At 40.6% G+C, this 14729-nt stretch overlaps 1 protein-coding gene across 1 annotated transcript in view; it reads left to right on the top strand.

Annotated features, from left to right (window-relative positions):
• ITGBL1 (integrin subunit beta like 1) overlaps nucleotides 1–14729 on the top strand; it is a 199171-nt gene that overhangs the window by 20747 nt on the left and 163695 nt on the right. The window lies entirely within an intron of this gene.

The following is a 14729-nucleotide window of genomic DNA, read 5'->3' as shown; positions in this document are numbered from 1 at the left end:
TACTTGACTTAAAAAAGTGGATGGCATTCCACAAAGAGCCAGGTTCATTCCTTTACTTGTAAGTAGGTTAAGGGCATATGCCTGCTTAGTTTTCCCATGTTCATTGTGAAATAGGGATGCCTTCAGGAACTGACACTGCAGGAGATTCAAGGTCACAGAGTTTGTAACCAGAAATATTTAAACTGACTCCTAATTCTCCCCTATGAGAGCTGTGTCAGAATGTAAAAACTACTGAACCCACCAGAGAAGTTTCCTAGTCTATAAACTGAAAACTAAGACATTTTAATAAAGGTGCTATTTGCCCAGCCTATGCCATGTGTGCCTAGGCATTGTGCCAGGTATCCTATATATCACTCATAGTATTCCCACTACAACTTTTTGAGGTCAGCATTATTGTGTTCTGACAATAGCTATAATGATGGATCTTTCTTACAGGATTTTTGTGAGTAACTAATGAGATTAGAAATATTAAATAAAACAAATAAATAAAGATCATGTTCCAGAGTAGGTATCAAGTTCTACTTTTTTTGGAGACATAAACTGTACACAGCTTTGAAGTCGTAGTTCTTCTCCCCAACTCTCACCCATTAAATTTTTATGGAACCCTTTCTCACCTAAAAAACACATGACATATAGGAGGTGCTCAATATACTTTATCTCCCCTTCAATGCTTAGGCATGTGACTTGAAAAGAACAGATGGTGTAATTGGATATATATGGGCTTCGGAGCTAGAAAAATATTGGATAGATAAAATCTTTTCTTTCTTGGATTGGCTGGGGCACAATGAACAGCTTATTTCACGTCTTCTAAGTCTATTTCTCACTGGAGGAATGAGAATCATCTTTTAGTGTCTGCCAGGGCTGACCAGCAGGCCCTTAGCGACAGACGGATGTGAAAGAGAGGGCTAAGGGAATGCCTGGCTGAAGGAACCAGACAGCCCCGATTGCCTACCTCATCAGGCTTTTATTGCAACAGCGGTTTCAGATAAAGTTTATCTTTTAGACACAATCAGTAGGGTGAGTAATCTTGGGAGACACATGTGTTTGCAGTGTCCTTTAAGCAAGGACACCCAAAAATTAAGCATAAGGATTCCAGTAAACACCTGGGGGGTCTACACATGCACAGATTTGTTTGGAAAGGTCAAGGAATAATTAGGGGCACCGCCTTTGGCACTCCCCTAATCAGACTTCTGATAAACAGGGCAGGCCGCCTTCAGCACACTTTCCTTATCTTGGAACATCCTCCTTACAAACTTTCCAACCAAATCTCCTGTGCTCCCCAACAAGTGTCCTTAAAAAAAGAATGTCAGGTGACCTCTTATAGGGATTGTAAAAAATTAGATTATATTTTAAATGAAATATCACACTTGAATGACATTGCATAGAATAATTCTTTGTAAATGCAAGTCTATGATATCACATCTGAGGCAAAAAGAAAAAGGTTTTCCAAAGTGTGAATGCAAATAATGTTAGAATAGCATGTTTTTATGTAACATTGGATAAGATTCATTCTGAGTGAGGGAAATTAATGAACTTTTGTTTTATTTTTTTCACACTGCTAGGGATGAGGTCACTGACCTCAAAGGACATTGAAAATACTGATGCATGCTGATAAAATAGATGTCAGTTTGCCTGACTCATTGGTGAAAAAATAGAAACCACTGAGAGGTGGACTAAAGGTCTAGATGTGGGAATTGCTAGCTTTTAGAACAAATGAAAAACAAAATGTCTTCATTTTAGACTTTGTCTCAAGAGCTTACTTGCAGTGACGGGAGCACACAATAAGGGTAATTGTTTTTTATTCAAATTAGTTAGCACTTTGTTATGGACTGAAAGTTTGAGTTCCCTCCCCTAAATTCACACGTTGAAGACCTAACCTCAAATATGATGGTATTTGGAGGTCGGGCCCTTGGGAGGTAAATAGGATTAGTATATGAGGTAGTGAGGGTGTAACCCCCATGATGGGATTAGTGCCCTCATTCAAAGAGGAAGAGATAAGAGAGCTCTCTCTTTCTCTGCCAGTTAAGAATATGGAAGCAGCTGTTTCTAAGCCAGGAAGCTGGCCCTTCCCAAGAACCAAATCTGCTCCTTGGATTTTTTTAACCATTAGAACTTAGAGAAATAAATGTCTGTTGTTTAAGAAGTCTATGGTATTTTGCTGCAGCAGCCTGAGCTCAGACACACTTGATGAGCAGCTGCTGTGCACAGAGTCCTCATAAACAAAAAGGAACAGTCCAACCCTGCAACCAATGAAGTCAAGAGTGATTAAGATAATGTTAGAAACAGAGGTATGAGTAATTTGCTGTTCAGGTACAGTGTGAGAAGCCATTAATCAAAGGGAGCTGCCCTTTGAGCTGGGTCCTGGAGAATGAGAGGGATTTGTATCTTTGGGGTGTGATAGCTTGGGAGGGGTAAAAAGTTATAAATGAGTAAAGAGAAGAGGCTAAGCTGCAAATAAATATATTGGCAATATGTGCCAAAGCTAACTAATGTAGGTCAACCCAAATGCAATAGCTCTGGCTCTGTTTATCTCCTTGTTTCAGATTTTAGTTTAACAGACTTGCAGAGAGAGGGAAGAGGGTTTCTTAGTCATTAGAAAAATCGTCACTGAATAATACATTTTTTTTCAGTTGATGAGCTGGGAATCCCTTAATGTTCCCAGCATCAGTGTTGCCCAAATGCAAAAGACATTTATTGACATTTAGTAAAGACCGCTAAAATTTCTTCTTCATACTGGCTTCATTGTTAATAAGTGGTAGACCAGCATATTGCATGAGTAAGATCTTTCTAGGTTTCAGGGTGAACCATTTGGCTAAAAAGTCAATAGGAGTGGTTTTTCAAAAAGGTTTTAATGACTCTTTTGCTCTATAATTTGTAAGTGCCAGTATCTCCAACTTACAACTATGTAAATTACTGTAAATTAAATGAGTTTGAATTTTGTTGTTAATAAAACTGTCCGGCTCCCTGTCTCTGCTTAAAGGTTGTAAATAAAATGTTCTTGTCTCCTTTGCAGCCACGGTCTCCTCTTCCAGGTCAACAGATGGCCAAGTTTGTCAGGGCCAACCTCTCTTTCTGACTGGCTCCTTAGGTCAACTTACCTTCCCCATCTCAACAACTTACCTTGTAAAGCTGATAGCTTCCAAATTAAGCCACATTTTGCCTTCTCTTCCTGAGGAAGTTTGTATAAGCAGGTATGAGCTATGCATTTGTGTTCACATTTTACATTTGAAGGGATTTTAAGATTAGATAGACTCAGAGGGGCTGAGTCTACACTCATCCCAACACCCTTCCCTCTATCATGCTTTGCCATTTCCTTACACCGCACATTCCTGATGGTTTTGCATATTTCACCTGGTCTTAAGCTGATGAACAAGGTGACAGAGCCTGAGTCACCGGGATGAACATTATTTTTTCCCAACAGGAGAGTCTGGAATGTGGAACTTCTTTTTGAAGTTCAAACTTCAAATATAGGGCTGTATTGGTGGTCACGCTCAGCAGTTACACATTGCGTAGGTGGTTTTGCTATTTTTGGAGAAAAGGGAAGTGGAATAAATGGGGTTGCTTTTAGAGCCCAGAAATCCATTTGGCTCAGTGGAGCTGACACACCTTATTGCAGTTTTTAGGGCCTCTTTGTAATTTACAGTGGATTCTAAATTCCTGTTCAGGTTTCCTAGGGCAGCTCCCATTGAGTTAAAAGGAGGCCAGGGCTGGTAGTTTTATGTGGAACAGCACCCTGAGAGGGGCGGTCCAGATTCATTCTTTGGCTCTATTTCCCCTTCTTCCCCCCTCTGGTCCCCTGTTTCTTTGCCTTTCTTTTCCCAGAATTCCTCAGAGCTTGAAAGGATGAGATTTTATTTTACTTCCCTTTCCTGTGCTCCTGGGATCCATTACGTAAAACACTGGGATTAAATTCACCAGCCTCAGGTGTTAATAAATTAAAAGGAATTTAGAAAATGCTCTCTTCACAGAGCCTGGCTCTCCTGTAGATTGTCTTGCTGTACAATCCTCTTTTGAATGTCAGGAGCCAAATAATAATCCTAAACTTTCTCATTCCCTGTCACCCTCCAAATTCCAATGGAGAAGCCTCAGGCTGCCTGAGGATAAATGCATTTATGAAGAGAACAATAATTCCTCCGAGCAGGCATTTTCTGGGAGTAAACCCCAAGGATTCTGGGAGTAAATCCTTTGCTAAACACTTGGTAGATGGTCTATAAAGTTTATTGCACAAATAAGTAAATAAACAAATAAATAAATAGGTGATTGGGTGAAAGGGGAGGTGGAACTGACAGTTTTTGTAGAAAGAGCAGATTTCAAATAATCCTTAGAATTTTCAAAACTTGACTCATAAGAGTTGCTATTTAGAGCTAAGAAAACCTCTATGAGCTCATAAATAGAGGGTTACTTGAATTCTAACTTCTACCTACTGAAAATGGAACTCATGCCTTTTCATCTTTTACCCTGTATCCCAACAATTTGACAAATAATGATGAATCTAAGGAGCACTGGGGAAACTTTAAGATGATACCAAGTTTCTCTTTTTGAAAAAAATAATTAAGCTATTTCTTATTAATAATTTTAATGTCCCTTACATACTCTTTTTTTAAAAACATTATTAATTGAGTTGAGCAGAGGCTGTAAAGTGGCCTTTTGCAGGCCTCCAAGGTGCCTCGTGGGCCCGGGCGGGCACCTGTGATGGGCCCCAGCCATCTAATGAGGCCCTGCCACCGAGGGAAGAGACGGGCCTCCTATTCTGAGGAGTCAGCTGCTGCAGCTCAGTGGCCGTCCTTCTCTCCTCCGCCCTCAGGAAAGCAGGGCCCTTGGAAGGCCCTCTGGAGCTTCTGTGCTTTCTCTGTTGGTGCTCAGAGCTTTCGGATTCCCTCTCTCTGAGGCCCTTTCCTGAGTGTTTCCTTCCCCAGGAACCAGCTTCTTGCTCGGAGTCCCTGGCAAGGCTTCTGATGTGCTCGCATTTGGGCTGGCGACTATCTTGCTGGTCCCGGTCTCACCAGATTGGTTACTGCGAATGGCCCAGCAGCTCTTTATATACTGTCCAGCTTCTAACCTGGGGCCAGGCGTACCCAACTTGGTGCCCTGTCCTTGCCCCCATGCCCAGGGCGAGGGGTGGAGTTTGGTGCATCCCTGGGGAGACCCAGGCTCCACTGGCCCCTTGAGAGCAGGATCCAACTTCCTTTGTGGTAGGAGCTGGGCCATGATGTCCATTATATTAATCCCATCTTCTAGATGAGGAAACTGAGGCTTAGGGAAATGAAATTAATTTGCATACACAGGTCACGTGACAGGAAGAGAGGAACCTGGAATTTAAGAAGTTTAGGTCCAGTTTAAGCAAACCTTTCTGAAGAGGGTGAAGAGTGGGAGCCTAGAGAGAGAAATGGATCTGTCTGAAGTCAAACAGCTTAGCCCTAATGATGGCAATAATAGTCCCTGCATCTGGTTGGCCTGCAGAGCAGTGTCTGACCTAGGCATTGGTCAGTTCTTCTGGAATGAATGACTGAATGGCCATTTGCTCTGATCACTTGAACAGCAGCAGTTGGGCCTGACTAGGATCAGCCCGAGGCCCTCCAAGTGGTGGTGGTGGTGGTGGTGGTGGTGGTGGTGGTGGTGGTGGGGTGGTGGTAGTGGTGTTTCTTTGGTTGATCTCTCCCCTGTACCCCCACCCTCCCCTGTCTTCCCTCTGAGGTTGAACAATCTGTTCATGCTTCTATGACTCTGGGTCTATTTTTGGTCATCAGATTATTTGGTTCATTAGATTCTACATAACCTCATGTACTCTTTATTATGATTATCAATGTTGCAATAAATTGTGTTTTGAGAATCTTTGACTAAAAATTACATTTTTATTTCATTTACATGTGGTCTGGAGTGGTTCTGATCCGTGGGTGCAAAAATAACATTGGAAACCAGCTCCTCTTTGTCTAGGACATGCTTTAACCACACAGCTCTCATCTTGAGTGATGTGTGAATTTGGCCTTCATCACCAGTTTATTCATTTTCCACATCTGCCCTCCCAGTCACTCAAAGATTTATTCTCTATGCCCTATGGCAAAATATCCTTGTACCTGGGGGATGGAATCGGTAGAAGATCGATCTCATCTTCTTTCTTTGACACAAGTCCATCTGTCTTGAGGACAATCTCAGCTAAGAGCCCATCTTATTTTTCTTCTTTGGAGACCTTTCAGAATGTCAAGGTTATAGAGAAATTGGCTTTGTGCAAAGTGTGTTACCATCTGTTGCTAGTTTCTAATCTCAGATCCATTTAAGAGATTTGCCAGGTTAGATTTATATAGACATTTTAACTAATTGTATTTTTATTGTACTTACCTAAAAAGTACATATTAGGTTTGTCTTTGCATTATTCTTTACCAAACTATTCTATTATGCCTTTTTGGGGGGGCAGGGGGGAGAGGGGTGCTGGACATAATGTTTACCTGGCATCTATTGTGATAAGACATTATATATAGCATGTGTTTATTTGGTAATCATAAAATAATAATGAATATGAATAGAGTCAAAAAGCAAGCAGGAGATTTAGATGTCTCTTTTTATTAATGAGAAAATTGAAACATACAGAGTTTATGTGGCTTCCAGTCAAAGTCTCAAAATTAGCTTGTGTTTCAGATGAAATTTGCATTGAAGTTCTAAATAAACTATAACGCTGAAGTTTTGTGACCATTTCTTTCCCCTCAGATTTTGTTTGATTCCTTGATTAATAAGTGATTCTTTTAAAAGTTTTGAAAAGTATTTTCTAGTAAAACTGAAGGAGGCTAAAATATATGACAACACTGTGGTTAAAATATATGAGTATACTCTCTCTCTATCCACACTGGAATTGCTATTTGTATGGGAATTTCCTGGGTACCCATTTTTTTTTGCGGGGGGGGGAGATATAAAGTACTAACTAGCACTCTTCCCAGAAATGATTTTTGGTACTTCCCAAATCGTACTGTATAAAGGGCCTACTTCACATAGGGTAGACCCAGGTTGGGGGCAGAGGGTGAGGGGTGGAAGAGAATTACAAAGGTCTTCACTTGGAGTGACCAGGGAGATGTGGGGGATTTCACATACCTCTCTGGGGCATGATAAGGATCAGCTTTTCCATTTGGGTAGGTAATTTACATAACTTACATAACTGGCATAGCTTATCTTTATCTTGAAACAATGATTCCAGGTAAAAGTAATTTATTGAAATGAAAGTTTATTTCCTACTAGAGGCCTGGTGCATGAACCTCGTGCATGGGGGAGGTGGGGTGGGGAGGGTTGTCCCTCAGCCCAGCCTACACCCTCTCCAATCTGGGACACCTCAGGGGATGTCTGACTGCCAGTTTAGGCCCGATCCCAGGATTTGGGTCTAAACCGGCAGTCAGACAACCCTCTCACAATCCGGCACTGCTGGCTCCTAACCACTCGTCTGCCTGCCTGCCTGATCACCCCCTAACCACTCCCCTGCCGGCCTGATTGATGCCTAATTGCTCTCCTCCTGGCACAATTGCCCCCAACTGCCCTCCCCTACTGACCCAATCACCCCCAATTGCCCTCCCCTTCCAGCCCAATCACCCCCAACTGCCCTCCCCTGCTGGCCTGTTCACCCCAAACTGCCCTCCTCTGCTGGCCTGATTACCCACAACTGCCCTCCCCTGCTGGTCATCTTGTGATAACATGTGAGCAGCTATCTTGTGACGACCTGGGGTGGCCATCTTGTGATGATGTGAGGGTGTCATGTGAGGGCATCATGCGAGGGCGCAAAGGCCACCTAGGCTTTTATTAGTATAGATAGTTTATATTTCATAATCAAGTGGTAAATTTTTAAAGCTTTATTTGTGGTGAGCTGGTTTTCTTAATACTCTAATTTTTCCACGAGCCTATTTCTACAATTTATCTGCAGGTAGATAACCTCTGCTCCAAATCTATATTTTCCAGTCTGTATTACTCCAGTTTCTATTTTTTGCAAAACATTTCTACTTGAATGACTTGCTAATATCTGAAAATGAACATATTAAAGTCAGGGTTCAAAAGGCATTTCTGTTGCAAACAACAGATAGTACTCAGTACAGAATTTCACACTCTAATCAAATCTCATTTACTCCAAAGGTAGATAAGCTCCCAGCAAAGACCCAGCCTGGGCTGGCAGTCAGGAGACCTGGGCTAGGGTTTCCACTGCCTGAGGACAGCTCTGTGATCCAGTAAATCATTTAACTTTGGATATTTCAAACTCCCTGCTTGGGAAAGGAGTAGTTTGACCTAAGTAATCTCAAAAGCCTCTTCAAGCTTAAAAAAACTGGTTGATTTTAATATTTAACAATACTCATAATTGTGCTTGTGTTGCATGATAATCAGGCATGAAGATAAATGGCTCACATGAATGGCTGTAATTAGTTATAATCTACAGAGAACAAATCTATTTTTAAATCTTTCTTCTTCTCATTTGATTGGTTTTTCCAATATCAGTAACCAGTATTAACGGCCTTTGCTTTTTCCCTTGAAACCTTGCACCTTTAACCATTACCATCCTCAACTCCCTTCTCTCCATTGTTTTCGTATCATTATACTCCTCGTGATCATACATGGACACGTATGTTAAGGACTATTGCATTGAATATTATTTCCACACTGCAGAATTCTCCCTCTTCTGATTTTATGGTAGGTGGTGCTCTCCCGTGTCCTTCATTCTCATTCCATGAAGATATTATGTTGGTACCTTCCTGCCCTATCCTGTCAAGGGTGTCCTTAAACACCCAGAGATGGAGGACTTAAGAACAGGACATTGAGGGTTGGAATGTCAAGCTTCTACCATGGCCAGGGAACATGGTAGAGAGCAACACCCACAGTGAGGAAAGCTTTGGAGCCTGCCTTTCTATGTCAGAGGGGAAGGAGAGGGGGAGGTGGCCTTACAGGATGGGAGAAGCTAGAATTGAGGCCACTAAAGTAGCCTTCTGTCTTTGTAAGTAAATTTACTTGACAAGCATCATATTCATTATGATAACAAGTGTTAAGTGAGCACTATAAATGCACAAGACACCATAACAAGTGCTTATTATTCTACTCCTCCCTTTATTACTTTTAGGTAAATGCTTTTGTAATACCTAAATCATAGGTCAAGTTCTAAGGCCTAGAGAGTTTGGGAAACTTAGGTTTAGTCACATGGGTAGAAGGTAACAGTGCCAGCTTTAGAAAATAGATGTTTTAGGAATGAGGAAAAGGCATTTATTTTCTTTCCCTTTCTCTTACCTCATGGTACTTACTCCTGTTTCCAAAATGTATAATTGATATATTGATTTTTCTTGTTGAGTTGAGCAAGGACACTTAAATAAGGTAGGCATTGAGACTCTGAAAGTTCTGTGTAATTGGATAAACTAGTCAAAAAGTAAATCTGGAAATATAAGGAAAACTTGGATTGCATGTGGTATATTTTAATTTAAATTGGTTACTTGGAAGTCCTGAACAAAGGTGGTCCATGTCCTGTGTGGCCTGGTACTTGTCTTCTTGAGTGGAAAGGGCATCATGCCTTCTACTCCCCTGTGACCCTTCAGGTCCCCGTAAGGGCAGTCCCTTTGAATGAGGACAAGTGGTCTTGAGAAATAACCTGGAAATTGATTCTAATGCTAAGGAGTCCTTGAGAGAAATAGTGTTTGTCTCTTTTTCCTAAGTAGTTCAGTTGAGATATACTTCCCTTTCAGGAAGATACAAAAGTCCTTGCTGTCAGGTTCAAAGATGAATGTTCCCTCTGTAGGGTTTAATTATTTGACAGTTTCAATAGAGGAGTGGGAGATTTGGATGTCAACCTCAGTTTGTGATGTCTTTCCAATAGTAGTATTTGGTTCTGTGGTAGGATTTCGGTCAGTAAGGTTTCAGTTATATGATTTGGTATTTCCTGGTATTTACATCTTGATTTAATATATCTGACCCATCACTTCAATTTTTTATTGCACTTTTCTTTTTCTTTTAATTTGGAACTGAAAAAAATGTTCTCTTCTTGAGACCTTGTATGACTTCCTTTGGGAGTGGTCTTCACACTTTCAACTTACATTTCCTTTGAAATTTCACTGGCTAGTCTTAGTTTTTCCATGTAATGATGAGAAGTCTCTCATATAAAGCCTGGCCATTGCATTCCTCTTGCAGATGTGAGCATGTTTGTTTTTTTAACTTCTCAAGTAGGATGTGTAGCCAAGACTGTTAAAATAATCTGTAACTATGCCCTGGCTGGATGGCTCAAGTGGTTGGAGCATCATCCTATACACCAAAAAAGGTTGCTGGTTCGATTCCTGGTCAGAGCACATACCTCTGTTTCAGGTTTGATCCCCAATCAGGGCATGTACGTGGGGCAACCCATCAGTGTTTCTCTCTCATTCTCTCTCTAAAATAAATAAAAACATATTCTTGAGTAAGGATTAAAAAATAATAACAATCTGTAACAATGTGTTTTAGGGTAGAAATATGCAGCATATTTTTCTATAGATATACATAATACAACCATTTTTCTGTAAAGATAGATATTTAAAATCACATTATATCATTTAGTACCTATGAAATACCTTTATAAATTGATTTGCTTCCTTAGGACATTTAGAGAAGGGTGAGGTTACTGTTGGCTTATGTCTAGAGATCAGTAGCAAAGTGTTCAGTGTGATTCATTTAGGATTCAGGTAATTTGGATTCATCAAGGATTTAGGATTTTATAAAAACAAGAGAATTAGTTAAGAAGATGTCCTAGCCAACTTTGCTCAGTGGATAGAGTGTTGGCCAGTGGACTGAAGGGCTCTGGGTTCAATTCCAGTCAAGGGAACCTACCTTAGTTGCAGGCTCCATATCTGGCTCTGGTCCAGGTGCATGGGGGAGGCAACCAATTGATGTGTCTCTCTCAGATTGATGTTTCTCTCTCTATGTCTTCTCCCCCTCCCTTCCACTCTCTAAAAATCAATGGAAAAATATCCTAGGGTGAGGATTAACAACAACAATAATAAAACCCCCAAAACACACAAAAAAAGAAAACGCCATTCAATTTTAAAAATATACAGGTGACCTGAATAATTTATTGAGATGTATACTTATATACATGAGTATGACATATGTATATCAGCTTATTAAATCACCAGTCCTATCTCCTGGAGCCTAGTAGCAGGGATGGCCCGAGATGAGGATTTCACCTTGATTCACAAATGTTCACTTCCATCACAATGTTGCCTTGCATTGTCTGTGTCTTTAACTTTTTTTCTGATCATTTCTTAGCTATCTATTAAAAAACAAAACAAAACAAACACCTTCAGCCTCCTTCTGCCTTTACCCCATGTCTTTTTATTATGATATGCAGCCTCTACTCATGTAGGAAAAAGCTATCACTGGACATTCGCCTTTGGTTCCTACTTTTCTCTCAGCTCTGTCAACCCTCATCTCATGTCTCTGTACTTACACTTACACGGAGGTACTTCATTCAAAATGTATTGTACTGATGACACAGGTGGTTGCAGTAGTGATTGCTTTATGGTGGAAGGTCACACAGCATTTTATGGTTTTATCTGGAGAAAGAAAGAAGACTGTTTACTAGCACTGAAATATTCTTTTTTCTGTGTTCTTTATGTTCATATTTTCCCTTTAACTTTCATTATAAAATGTCCTGACTCAATTGTGGAACTAGATAAAAGAGAGGAAGAAAAGTTGTCTAGAGTTGCAACTTCTGGTTTGGACAAAAAAGTTCTCAGATTGACCCTGTCCCCTTAATGTGAGTCACATATAAATAAACAGACTTTGGCAATTGAGTTTTCTACTTGTAATCAGATGCCCCCCTAGGGATTGTTAATGGATGACTCTGAAAAAAAAAACCCAAATTTCTATGAGTTTGAACATTTTTATAACAATATTTGGAGAAAAGAGAAGTGAGAGGTGGTTCAGGGCTTGGGTGACTGACTGTGTCTCCTCTTTTGCTCCTCAGATGGAACCCTGGGCCTAGAACCCATTCCTGTTTTCTGCTGCCTCAGCTCTCTACCCCCTCCCCCCACTGCCTCTTAGACTTCCTTCCCTCAGTTTGGCTTTCCCCAGAGCCACTGACTGATGTGGTCTACCTGTCACTGCCCCCTTCCTCAGGCGCCATCTCCTATTGACTCTGTGGCCTCCGGGTTTATCCCGCAGACCAATTACACTCACCAAATGTGGCGCACAGGCATTTTCATTTTATGTGTCTCTCAGGGTAAAATCATAAAGATAAAGACAGTAAATTCAAAGTAGCCTTGTTTGATTGGTGGGGGTTAGGATAAGTTTTGATCATGGCCTGCAAGCTTCAACTAACTAGCATAAAGTCCAGTAAAATGTGTCATGAAGTATCACTTTATACATTATTTTCAATAGTTATGAACAAAGTTCATTCCTATTGAATTTTTATGTATAACAGTGAGTTTAATGTAGTTAAATTTCTGTTGACTTATACTGGAAATATAAGTTTTATTTATAAGGATGCAGTGAAAACATTGCCACGTTAAAAATGTCATGTCGTCCTCTGTCAATGAGGTCCATTGTGCTATATTAGTGAATTTGTCTGAATCTTTTTTTCTAGGGAGCTGAATATTCTTTCTGAATATTAAACAACTGGCAAGATTATTCTTCCAAATGACATAAAATTTAAAAAGCATTTACTAATTAATTCTTCCATGTCTCTTAAAAGTAGGGAGAACTCAAGCAGATATACCCATTGAGAAAGAGGACATCCCCTTTTCCAGTGTGGTGTTGTTATTGCAGTATCCCCACAGTTATCTTTTATTTAGTAGTTATAGAAGCAGAAGAGGCATCCTAGTGGATAACGGCATTTTATATCCTTCAAATAGCTTTCCTCAAACAAATAATAGTAAAAACTATACAGCCTCAAGGATTAGTTCCTGGGGAAGTCTGTGTCTAGCAGAAGGGTTTGAATGGACTCCAATATCCCATCTGGAATTGCCCTGGACTTTTCACGACAAAAATAAATAAAGTTTGGAATCCTACACCGGTGTAAGTCATTCACAATTTATCTAACCTAATTGCTCTGCCTGCTTCCTCATGACAGTAAAAAAAAATAATGAAAAGATATTTTTAAACATCAAAGTGGCATATATTTCAGTGGTTATTACTATGATTATTACCAGGCACCACCTGTTCTGTTTCACGGTGGAGATGGTGCTTGGTTTGATATGGGTTCACCTCTTGGCTCCTGCTGTTTGTTTGATGTCTTCAACTTGTCCTGCCTGGCTTGTGTTGTAGGTTCTGGAATCTGTTCTAATTCAAGTAGCTGAGATACAATTACTCTTCTGGAAGGAAAGGGGGTGAAACAGGGAGGTGGTAGGAAGTCCCCCACCCCCAATTCCTGGTCTTCCTGGCAGCCCAAAATTCTGGAAACTCCTGAATCACATTCCTCTACTGAGCATTCACAGCAGTGGTTGATCATGGTATGGTGAGTTGTCAGCTGTCCCTGTCACCTACTGCTAATGCTGCCAGCTGTACTTGGCCAGCTCGTCCTGTGGTTCTCAGGGTCCTGCTGAGGTGTGACAGTGTGGCATGCAGTGCCCTGTCACTCTTCTAATGATTTAGTTTCCTGGAAAAACCAAGGAAGACCTTTCCCATGGAGAGTCCAGCTGCCTGACATTGATATCCTCACTTGAAACACTGACTGCAGTAGACCAAATTGAAATCATGTGAAAGGACAAATGATCTTAGATGTCCCCTGGCAAGGAAACCACAGTGTTTCAGAGAATCGCAATGCCCCACAATAGCCCTTAGGGTCACTCGCCTTAAATTTTCTAGTTGAAAACTCTCTAAGTAGTGCATGACCTTAGACTCTACTCTCCAGGGGAGTTAGTTTCTTTCATAAAATGTATTGTACTTTTCATTGTTTGGTTCCCATGAGGTCAAGATTTTCTCCAAGGTCTGTCGCATGGATAAGCCTTTGGAACAGTAATAAATGAACTATGGCTTGGGGGTGGGGGCATATGTTGCCTAACCAGTGTCCTGAAGTGGCTCATGATCTAATTTTTGAAATCCCTGATGAAGAAACTGAGGACCAGAGGATCAGATGTAAGCCAGATTTGTTCTGCTTATTCTGCGTATATTCCTCCCTGCAAGGACTCCAGTGATTGGCCTGATCAGGAAGGACTACTGGGACTAGCCCCATTACAGAAGGAATGGATGTGGGCAAAATAGCAAGAATGTGCACTGTTTCCCAAGGAGAAACCTCAATTTAAGGGCCAAATGGATTTCATGAGCATAAGTATACACTTAAAAAAACCAAACTTGATGATCTTTGAAATACACCATTATATAAGTAAGAAAAACACTTTAAGCTATTAAAGATCCTTAATTTTTATGCAAATTCATATTTTTATTCTTTAATTTAAAAACAATGCATTGTTAAATAAAACACAGGCCAAAAACCCACACAAAACCATGTATGACATAGTGAGTGATTAGAAGATTGAACACTCAGGCCAAGTAATTGGAATCTGCAGCCATGCCAAAATCCCACCCCAAATATGACCTCACTCTCTCCCTTCAAAAGTAATCATTGTCAGAGAAACCAAGATGGCGGCATAGGTAAACACCTGAAATTGCTGCCTCGCACAACCACTTCAAAAATACAACTAAAAGACAAAAAAGACATCATCCAGAACCACAGGAAGGCGGACTGAGTGGAAATTCTATAACCAGAAGCAAAGAGAAAAGCACACTGAGACTCAGAGGAGGTGCGGAAGTAAAGTGCA

The sequence above is a fragment of the Myotis davidii genome, unplaced genomic scaffold (assembly GCF_000327345.1).
Source record: "Myotis davidii unplaced genomic scaffold, ASM32734v1 scaffold450, whole genome shotgun sequence".
Taxonomy (NCBI): Eukaryota; Metazoa; Chordata; class Mammalia; order Chiroptera; family Vespertilionidae; genus Myotis; species Myotis davidii.
This window is presented reverse-complemented; position numbering and strand designations above follow the sequence as displayed.